Genomic DNA, 12,307 nt, shown 5'->3' on the forward strand with positions numbered 1-12,307 from the left:
ATTCATTTTGTCATTCTTAGAGCAACGTTTACATTCACATACATACACTACATTTCATCATAAAACATATCTCTTGATAATGGCCTCTACAACGAGCCCGAAACGTCGAGTAAAGGAGGAAGAAGGAGACACGGTGAAAACCCAAGAATATACTACGATAAAAAACAACCGTAAAAGCCTCAAACATTATATATTTGGATTAATTAAAAATTAGGTATGCACGTGTCATTGCTGTTCACCAAGAAAAACAGAAGTAAACTAGACATCGCAAAACCGACAAAAAATAAAGCGTTGTTAAAACTCTTATAGTATCTACCTAATTAATATTTTTTTATCCAACCAGTGAGCTGAATTTTCTAATGGAAAGATATTTCCGCTATTACTAAGTTTAGGTAGTTTCTATATATACCTAATGATTCTCCTAGATTTGCCGCCCTTTGGGTAACTGCCGCCCCCAAGCGACGCTCAATCTGCCTACCCCCACGGGACGTCACTGGAAACAACTCACGTTAAATAGGTTTTGAAAAACTAGCCTCAAAAGTGCAACTGTCATGGTCTACGTCTACGATCTCTTCCTTTAATGAGTAAAGGCCGGCATCCGGACTGTATGGTATCTTGATCACTGGATCAGACCTACTCCGAACTTCTTCGTCTGGTTCACCATCATCCGGTTCGGTTTTTACATCCATTTTCAGATGATTAGCTCACAAAAGCGTTACCCATAGATTAAAGTTGGCGTGGTATTTTTTTCATTGCCAGTATAATAAAAATAAATTCCATAAATAAATAAAAATAATATTACCTACGACCGTGGATACATGGAATTTGAATTTAAATTCAACGTCAGTGAGTAGTTTACTATAGGCGATTGTGCATAGTGCCTGAAGATACCAAAAGGCGAAACACGGGTTGCAAAAAACGACTCAAATGAAATATTACAAAACTTAAATCCAGAATTTTAAAATATTATACTTTCTAACATATTATTACTTATTCTGATTTTAGATTTGTTTTAATAGAAGAGATTCTACCGAAATGACTTTTAAAATTGCTCAGGTAACCATGGAAATAACCATACTCCTGAAAATAACCAGAAGGATTTCCTTAAATTATTTATTTGAGTCAGCATTTATTAATTAGAAGATTTTCATTTTCCAAATGATTGGGTACCTGTTTAAAATTTATTGTAAATCTAATATTGTATTTGCCCGACGCAGGATTCGAACCCGGAAACCACGTCGTTATAGGCCGACGATTGAGCCGCTCGGCCATTGTGGCTTAATACTCTACCTATGTAGGTACATTTTTATAAAAATGAGTGTAGGTATGATTTTTTTCTAATGGATTTAAGTTTTGTACTATTCCATGTTTTATGTACCTAATCCATTAGAATTTAAACACAACTTCCATCAAGTACCTTGGGTCGACAGTAGCGCTTGGCCGTAGTCATGGGGCGTCTTCGACGCGGAATAGGCGCGGGGACGGGCACGGGTAGAGTGTCCGTAGTAGCCCGCGCGCGTCCAGTCGTGTTCAGCGTAAAATCAGGGATAGGAAACCATAAACACAGAAAAGTTTTTACTGGAAAACTCCTATTTGAAATGGCAAAACTTTGCAGCAAAATATGGGGCCAATGAAATCAATATGGAAAGCACTAATTTAACAGAAGAATTTTATAACTTATACAAGAAACTGCGGGAACAACCAGACAAGTTTTTCGAAAAAGAGTAACATGAGAAAATATTTGATTAAGTATATTCTAATTTATCTAAGTTTTTTTCTATTCTTTTTGAGTCATTTTTTGCGATCCGACTATCGCCTTTTGGCATCTTCAAACACCACCAATGGTGAATACACACTGTCATCTGATACAGTTAATTCCTGTTTATTTGGTAAATTTATATTTATGAATTTAAATTCAAATTCCATCAAGTACCCTTGGTCGATTTTATAATTTGATTATATATTGGATAATATGTAAGTTAAAGTTTAAAAAAGACTTTTCGGTTCATATGGTGTGAATGTAGGTGTAGAATGTACGCTTCATAACTTTGCACCCCGGCTCTAGGATGGAAATGATGTACCTACTTAATATATTTTATTATGTTTATATTTTTTTATTAAGGAAAACAAACAGTTACATAGACTAAAAATATGTATAAATAGACTAGAAAAAGATATTGAACAAGCAAAGTTTCCAAATAAACTATAATAGTTATAGTTAATCATATTATAATTTAAATACAGAGAAATTAGATAAATGAGAAAGAATATTGAATAATTATAGACAACAAAAAAAACAGTTTTTATGTACTTACCTACCTTTATAAATATAAGTAAGATAAGTATACAAAATTATATGTGCGTTAAGAATTATTGAAATTTAAAGATATTATTTTTACATAATATATATTTATTTAGAACTACATATTATATTAATACAAGTGAATATCATTTGATATAATTTTATGCGACGTAATAAGGAAAAGAGGCGTATCAGTGTAGTAAAAAGTGCAACGTTATAAAACGTATACCTACTTTACATCACTTCGCACTATCTTTGCTTTGTGAAAATAATACCACAAATACACCAGACGCGCGCGGTAAGCTCATGATGGTTTGAGACACCCGCAACTCGCTCGTTTCCCGCGTCGGCGCCCGTCCATTCAGTGCGGACACCTCTATGCGCGCAGTATGGGAAGAGCCCGCCGCATGTACGATCTTGCCTGCGTCGAGCTAGACGCGCCAAAACAACACGCGCGAACACCCGTCCCCGCGCATTGTCTACGGACACGTCGAGACGTGTTCATACGTTTGAGTTGCCCGCCCCGCGCTCGCTAAACCACCACGGACGAGAACCATCCTCCCACGGCGCAATTGAAGTCCGACGGAACTGAAACTAAAATTCCAGCCAGTATCTAGCTAATGTATTTCAATGGCGGCTCGCTGACGGCGAGACTGGAATCTCTCAGCTTCAAAACGGTCGCGAAGAGACGCGACATGCTAGTCGCGCGGTCTCTGAAGTTTCCAGTCACCGTAAAACAGTGGTACCAACATCATTAGATTCGGTGAAAAATCATATTTTCTTACCAAAATTGGCCGCACTGCGAATATGTGTTATGCTATAAAAATCATTAACAACCCAAAACGTAAAAAGTACAAGATAAGCAAAATTGAAATAATTTAATTCTATTCGAATAAACGCAGCAGCGTGCGTGTTGTCGGTTTTTGTACAAAACAGCTGATGGTTCAGTTTGACAGTTTGAGGTTATGTGATTATTATTTCAAGTGGTTTCAGTAGCGCCGTGTTCGAAGCATCACATTGGCCAGTTTATGAGTTCCTTCATAAACCAGTTCTGTCAGATTTCAGTTGCGCCGTGGAAGGAGGGCCAAGTATCTAGTAATAGTATGATTTTTTATCATCATTATAACCTATCTAGCTCAGACAGCCAAATTAAATTATTCACGACATGAAGCGATAATTTTGGGGATTTCATGAAATGGAATAAATTTTGATTTTATTTTCTTCTACTAATATTAATAACAAAGAGGTCTAATAATTCTGAAATTGTCTTGTCATTTTTTATAATGGCAATAAATCTGAATTATCGATTGGCAATTATTGGCATTAAACAAAAACAAAATGTCCGCCGTGCAATTACTAACGTCATAATATAGATTTCAGACTTGATGTGTCAACATGGACATTAAACAAGAGCTTGAAGAATATAAAGCAAATGCAGAAGATCATAACTCACTTTTAAATTCACATTGTACGTCATATGCTCGAGAAAGGTCCATTCGAGGTGTTTCTACACCAAGAGAAGAGAATGTCACTGACAGGTTGGCCGATATTGAGGTATTTTTTTTTGTTAATATTAATAATTTCAAACTATGTGCATTTATTCAATTACGTAAACAGTGCTACATTCATCTGTATCCTACGTCCCTTGTATTGATTTCCCGCTACTAGTATACTCAAAGCCGACTAACAATAACATTAAGGCCATCCGCTTACGCAGAAACTAAAATCTGATGAACTGGTTGGTGATGAAAGTCATAAACTAACCAGTGACTGATGCTTCGCACACGGCGCTACCGAAACCCACTTAAAATAATAATCTCATAACCTCAAACTGTCAAACCCATTGTCTTTCTTATTTATTCTAAGCCTTTTCCGTAATATCTTTACGGGAATATTCTAGCAGCCTGTAATTGTACAGGCAGGCATATTTATCAACATCGGCCACATATTTTAAATTAAAAATCGGTTCGCCCATCTTTAACTTTTGACTTGTTATTTCTTGTTCAGTGCTACCAATTTTGGTAAGAAAATATGATTTTCATGGAATCTACTGCTATTGGTACCACTGTTTTATGGGTGACTGGGAGACTAGCATGTCGCGTCTCTTCGATTTCGGTCGCGAACGTTTTGAAATAGAGATTTCAGTCTTTCCGTCAGCGAGCCATCATTGAAATACAATATTAGTTCGATACTGGAGTTTCAGTCTCGTCTTTTTTGAGTATTCGCGTGAGGTGTGGTTTTTCAAATCGATGTGTCAGGCAATCTGAGATCTGATTTTGACAGCTGAACGGTGGGACCATTCGTTTGAGAAATATGCTTGTGCAAAAAGATATGCTCAGGCTTTGTATCTTATGATGGCGCTGGTCCACTTCATTGTCGGATACAGATTATGATTGAAAATAAAACAAAGTTATTTTTGTTGCGCATGCGCGATTCCAACACATTTCGCCTAACCTAACCTGAAAAATGACTGGGGGGGTCCATTTTGAAAAAATATCCATAATTAATTTTTTTATTAATTTTTAAGACAGAGTGGTTAAGAAAGTCTAGCAGAGTCACTGACTTCCATATTTACAACTTCATTTCGCTTCAACCGCGGAATATGCCACTTTTTCGCCGCCCTTTATATTATGGCGCCCCTATGCAACGCATGACCTGCCTAGCCCTACAAAACGTCACAGCTAGGGAAAAGATTATAGAAAACATGATCTTGTGATTTTACTCGCAACTAGACATAATATTATATTGCCGATGTCACTAGACGTAGAGTCTGTCTTCTATAAGCTGGCGTTCGCTCCACGTCGTTTGCGGACGGAAACCATCGTGCCATCGCGTTCAACTGTTGCAAGTTTTCAATGGGAGGGAATGAAAGGGAATGCAGTGTTAAGATGCTGAAACGGGTGGAAACCTCACGCCAGCTTATAGAAGACAGACTCTTTATTTCTTTTTTAATATTATTTATACAAAATAAACATTTATTCTTTTAGGTACCACCACAAATTGTCCCCATGAACGAAATAAAAATCGAATATGACCCTGCTTACTCTCATCAGTTACAAGACAATCAATCCAGATTCGACGTTGATTCTGATCACACAAGCAGAGGAGTGGTTCATTTCGATTCACAGGTGATTCGATAATTATTTATAGTGAGCTTTACAAATTGCGTGTCGAAGACGTTCACAACATGACATAAATCATATTTTAAAAAAATCGGTGTGTGTACTTATGTACGCGCGTTAGAAGTTATACTTTGGCGTAACAAAACAAAAACAAAACTTGTGATAACCTAGATTCTTCGACTAGCTCTTAATTCTTCTTATTGTGCCATCCCCTAGCGGAGGTCGGCCACCATCAAGGCGATCTTATCTTTGTCGTCTGCTACCCGGAACAGTTCGGTGGAGCTGCATTCGTACCAATCACTTCATCATCAGCTCTTAAATATCTTGTTAAATTACACACTCAAGAAAAGGGGCCGCTTATTGGAGCGCCGTTGGTTTATTTCTATACACTTTAACTTACATTACTAAATTATACAATTATTTTTCGTTGTTTTTATTTTTAAAGTAACAGCTGACACTGACGTTTAATCGTTTGTTTACGTAAAGAATTGCAAATGGCCGACAATAAAAGATTCGTTGCATAGGCAACAGAACAATAATTCTACTATCACACTTATCATACAGCTGACTGATTCGCATCTAACTTCATACTGTCGCGCACTTTTGTAACGGTGTGTGCGTGCAGCTCTCAATTTCACTCTCTACCAAACGTCCCAAAAGAAGTATAACTTCAATAAATTAATAATATATATATATCAGTGTATATAGATAATTATTGACAATTAATAAATACAAATAAAATGTAATAAGTACATGACCTGCTTCACTATTTTCAAAATAACCACGTGTTATGCTGACTACCTTGCGTTTGTATACAGCTGACTGATTCCCACATGCGCGTTGGGTATACCCATTGCCGACTCAAGTAGAAAGCCGATACATTCACAACGACTGGTTCTACTTTTTCCGCCCCTCCCGTTGTTGTCGATGGATGACCTGTAATTGTTATATAGAGTGCTCATACTGACACGTCTGTCGTGTTCACACGGGGAATGGTTTGATTTGGATAGATAAGTTACATGATAAATAATACACTAGCATTAACACACCTTTGACAAATGTACTGCATAGATCAATGCTACATTTTTTTTGGAAATTGATATAACCACCGGTTTTTGTGTGACGGACTAGTCTGACTTTAACAGCTGATGAATAACAGGACTGTATATTATTTATTAATAACACTGATAGTTAATATATTTGATTTGAGAATTTTTTATAAATCAATTTGAAACGAGAAAGGCCAAACAATCTGGGATCTGATTTTGACAGCTGAAAAGTAGACCACTAGTAGCTTGTGCAAAAAGTTATGCTCAGGCTTTATTAATCTAAAGATGGCGGTGGTATACCCTGATCACGTTCACGGCTAACTTCATCATGTCGCACCTTCGTAACGGTGTGTGCGCGCAGCTCTCAGTGCAAGAACGTAGTGGTCGCGCGGCGGCGCCTTGCGAAACTCAAACGTATAACCGTGTGTAAAATAATCGTAGACAGTGTCTTTTTGGGGCATAATACACACGGTTATACGTTTGAGTTTCACAAGACGCTGCCGCGCCCGCCAAATCACTATGGCCGAGCACTCAATGTTACCCTCTACTAAACGCGCCAAAAGAAGTATAACTTCAAAAAATGAGTATTTTTTCGGCGTGGAACGCATCGTATTTTACATTAATTTATATCGGAAAAATTTTCGCTGGACGAGTATGATTCTGGAATGAATTATGCTCGTTATGAGAGGTTCCACTGTACCACATTTTCATCTCGTGATCCTCGGCCAATACTTGCGTATTTATAAAATAATAGTTTGTTTATTTTTTTGCAGGAGATCACAATAAAGGAAGAACCTATCATTAAACAAGAATCGAATATATGTGATGAAGATACTATCAAACCGTACAATTTTGGCAGTTATAATATCGAAGAGAATTACTATATAAAGAAAGAGAGATCGAACTTATCCGATGGCAGCTCTTCCAAGTATAAGCCCGTCGATATAAGCAATGATGCCAGTGACATACAATTAAAAAATAAACAACAGGGTTCCCAAGCGATAGAAATATGTATTAAAAAACAAAACGTTGATACTCTGAAAGTTGTCAATATAATATTAACAAAAATTGCAGATTTTAAAGACCATTTTGTATGTAGTGTTTGCTTTAGTGTGTTTGAAAGAATTGAATTATTAATTAAACATAAAGAAATACATAAACAATTGTTGATAGAATACAACTGTGGAATTCTAAAAAACAATTCTTCAAAGTGTAATTATTGTGAATTTACTTATAAACTAAGCGTGGCCTATAAACAGCACATCAAAAAGTGTCATTCAGATTTAAACTTGTACACGTGTGATGTATGTAACTATACAGGCAAGAAATATTTGGATCTGCGCCGGCATAAGTTGACTCATAACACCACGAAACTGTATCAATGTAACAATACTGATTGCACGTTTAAAACTAATACCTCTGAGGGTTTGCGACGACACAGATTAACACACAGTGATCAGGTGTTTGCGTGTGATAAATGTGAACACAAATCAAAAACAAAGAACGCACTGCTTAAACACAAAGAAACGCACAATTTGGAAAAGAATATTAAATGCGATGAGTGTAATTTTATTTGCAGAAGAAAAATCGATTTAAAGAGACACAGTGCGGTACATTCCGGTGATCATCCTTATAAATGCGATGTTTGCACTTATAAATGTACACTGGCAAGTGTGTTGAAAAGTCATAAACTTTGTCATACTATGGAATTAATTCACAAATGTAATCAATGTAGTTTTGTAACGAAGAGATCACAGAATTTAGATAGACATGTAAGGACAACGCATGATAATGATTTTGCATACAAATGCCACGTTTGTCCATATAAAACTAAAACCGCGAGCGAGTTAAAATATCACAAGTTGAAACACAATGGCGAATTTCCTTTCACTTGTAAAATCTGCCCGTTTAAAACAACCCGAGCTAAATTTTTGAGAGTTCACGTTAGGGGACATACAGGAGAGAAACGGCTCAAATGCGATGTGTGTGAGTACAGAAGTAACTATTCTGGCAACATTAGGAAACATAAAAAGATTCATAGTGATCTGATGCCCTTTGGGTGTGATGTGTGTGATAAAAAATTTAGAGATTCCATTCATTTGAAGCGACATAAACTTGTTCATGTAAATGAGACGAAGGTTTCCTCTGTTGGAATGACGTGTTCGAGCAATAGTTCACCTCCCCCTCTTGAGGTCGCGCAGCTGATAACATTAGACCGTTAGGTGTACTATTTCTCCTTTACAAAGTTTTGGGCTCGTTGCAGCAAATGTTAATCTCAAGAGATAATGTAGAAAATTATTAAATTAGGTTAGGTGTTTGATTAAGGCTGCATGTGTTGATGAAAATGGTTATAGTTTATATTGTGTGTTGCGATGGCCTATAGCGTCGTGGTCCTAGGTTCTAATCCTGGGTCTGGCAAATACACATTATTTTTCAATTTGTGTTTGGAGTCAGAGTATGGACCTAATAGGTTGAGCAAGTGGCTAACACCCATCTCTCGTAAAAACAAATCTGTTGTCATAATCCTATTAGGATCGAACATGGTCAAAAGAAGGAGAAATCAATATTTTTACAGAATATTATGGGAATTATAGATTTTGCCCTGGGATATAATCAAATATCCTAGAAACAGGTTAATTTGAAATATAAATATTCACTTTACCCTGTTACGTCTGCTCCAGCAGCGGAGCATAAGGTAAGGATGACGTTGAGCCATTTCCTTCAGTCCAGCGCCACGTCAGACCTGTAGCACGTAGATTGCTTGTAGTTCTGTTCTAAATCCATTGTCGAATGTTGGCGATGATTTCCTCATGTATTTCTACACCATTTATATACAAGTTTTAAGTGAAGATGCACGGAATTATGTAAACTGGATTGCTAGCGATAGAAACAAATAATGAAGTAGAATGCTAGACGTGGCTCTTGTGATTGCACGCGTCGGTTTGGTGTAGCCGTGAATTCCGGAATAACCGCATAGGATCTAGAAGGGATTTTGGTGAATCGCACCCTAAACCCATAGAAATGAAGTCGTAAATAATCAGTGACGTCCCTAGACAAAATGCCGCCCCTAGGCAGCGTCAAAATGCCGCCCCATTTTTTATCATCCTTTCATTACTCCAATATCTAAGAAATGTGTTGTATGAAGCATGGCCCCCGCATCCTGAAGCGGGCCCCCAGGCAAGGATCTTTGGCAGCCCCCCTACCTATCGCTTAGGATAAAGGCAGTGTGACGCTCTACAGTAATGTTTTCCAAATGGTGTACGCGTTAAAATTGATGCGTATATTTAGTGTTTTTTTGTATATTGTAATACACCCATTTGAATTATGGAGTTTTTGAGTATCGCTACACAATTATAAATTGTATTGTACAACCACATAATTTTAAATATTAATATTATTGAAGAAAATAGCGCCGCAGGCGAATTTTTTGCTATTAGAGCAAATTTGTGATATGTGTTTATTTCACTTATCGAGCCCGGGACCCAGGCTAGAGCCCTGTCACCCCCCCCTTGTGGGGGGCATGGTATGGATGGATACATTACTAACAAAATATATACCTACCACTAAGCTGAATCATAAAAAATTAAATTTAGATATTAATAAATAAATAAGCGAATAAATATAATATTAGTTAAACACTTACCCAAATCACCAGAGTCTGAGATGCCATTTGGTTGATATGTCTGACACATTTGGTCTGTACCATTTAGTAATACCTACGCAGACGCACGCATTACACCATTTTTTCTATGCTATTATTGTACCCTACAATATGTAAACACAATAATTTTCCTCATTATTTATTTAATATAAACCTATTTTTAATCATAAATACACTATTAATTAATAGTCTCAACACTCAACCGTTGATGATTGAAATAAAATACCCAAATCCACACTATTATCAGCACAAAATATTTTTACAAAAAATGACTTAAAAGAAGGTATTGTTATTCACAGCACGATAAATACGATATAATCTAGGTAGGTACCTACTAGTGTACATTTTTAATACAATTAGCTGGTACTTAATGTAAATAGTATTATATGCACGAATACTAATTGATTATGACAAATGTCAATGGATTAATAATAATTATGAATATCTATTTAGCAATAGGTACATCCGGCAACTTTTAAATCTCGGGAATGACTGGCAAAAATATTTGGATAAATTAACAAATACGGAAGTATGTACCTATCTATAAATCTCTACTATAATTCTCCTTGTTTCGTCACCAACGTTGAAATCTATATAGGTAATATTATTTTGTTTCAATACCTACCTACGTCGCTTGTTCGGCGCCATGTCTGAGTAAATGACATTATATTATTATATTATGACTGATTTATTATGGTTTTTTGGTGTTTTACATTTATCATTCATAATGCGTCTACGTGCCAAGAGTAGTAAAAATATTTTTTATAGGCATTTTGTATACGAAACCGAGCAGTCAAAAATAAAACAAAAATTCCTCGCGAAGCGTGGTGACATCATACTAAAATATGTACTCTAGTAAGCAGTGGATAAAAAAAAACATCCGGAAAAAAACATCTCCAACGCTCTGGTTATATAACTAATTTAGGTAGCTATTTCTATATAATACCAAATAATTCTCCTCGATTTGCCGCCCTTCGAGTATCTGCCGCCCCCAAGCGACGCTCAATCTGCCTACCCCCACGGGACGTCACTGTAAATAATTATAAGATAAAAAGAACTTTTTTTATGCCAAGTTTTAAAATTGTATGTTGAAACATATAAACTATAGACAATTCTATGTATTAATAATTTAGGACAAAGAACAAACTAACAAATATAGAATACTGAAATGTCATTTTGATTTTCATAGTAACGCACGTATATATTAATAATTTAGTTGCTAGGACCACCCCCTTAGCAACCAATAATAGTGGATTGGATTACGGATTTCTTCCGAAATAACTTTTCATACAAAACAGAATTAACTGAAAATGAATTCAATTATTCTACTTAAAGATGGCTAACAGTATTAAAAGAATGCATTTGCATCGTGTTCTGATATATTCTAAAAGTTTCAAATGTCTAGCTAGTCGGGAAGTTAGTTAAAAATCGATTGCAAGATTTGTACTGGATAAACAACCACCGGACAAACAAGAATACGAGCTAAAAAAACGTGCTAAACTGTAAAAAGTGTGTACATAATATATTCAGTTTATAATACGATTTCATTGGGATTTTAACGAAAAAGCATTAACCATTGCTATTTTTATTTCCTTTAGCAGTTACGTACAAATCATTTTCAAATTAACTATGCGAAAGCTCGCGTGACCTCGTCATATCACTGATTCGTATCGAATCACTTATGGCCTGTCGGGAGTAGTAAGAGAAAGAGAAGATGTGAATCCCTGCGCTTAAACTGAAGCGTAATATTTCCTTAACGTCGCGCAGTAGGCGCATTGCACAGTACGAAAGTATTTTGATAATGAGTGCCCGGAAGTAATTGAGTATTTCTTTGAGGAGAGAGTTTATTTTACGGATAACAAAATACAATGATACAAAATACAGGAACGACAGTAAACAGTGCAGTGTACCACGCGGTGAGATATGCTCAGTCTGGGAAATTATGATAGAGTGTCCTATCCAATGAATTATGATCCGCTATTTATTAATCCCGGTATCAAAATTTTACTTCGGGATTGGATTCCCTAATTATGACTAAACGATAAGATTTCATATATAAAGTACTTAGTGTTACCTATTTTCTGTATTTATGTCATAACTGCCAAGTTTATAGGCAGCTCATAGTCTAATGCGTAAGGTACGGTTATATGCAAATTGTACGTATTAAATTTCA

General features: G+C 36.1%; 1 long non-coding RNA gene across 1 annotated transcript; it reads left to right on the plus strand.

Annotated features, from left to right (window-relative positions):
• The first annotated feature begins 3,632 nt into the window (after window positions 1–3,632).
• Window positions 3,633–9,019, plus strand: LOC147077517 (uncharacterized). Its single transcript, XR_015069841.1, has 3 exons — window positions 3,633–3,856; window positions 5,290–5,430; window positions 7,247–9,019. It is a non-coding gene; the product is annotated as an uncharacterized LOC147077517 (long non-coding RNA).
• The last annotated feature ends 3,288 nt before the right edge of the window (window positions 9,020–12,307 follow it).

Source organism: Rhyacophila brunnea, unplaced genomic scaffold, assembly GCF_057557595.1.
Source record: "Rhyacophila brunnea isolate RB1 unplaced genomic scaffold, BYU_Rbru_1.0 scaffold_13, whole genome shotgun sequence".
NCBI lineage: Eukaryota > Metazoa > Arthropoda > Insecta > Trichoptera > Rhyacophilidae > Rhyacophila > Rhyacophila brunnea.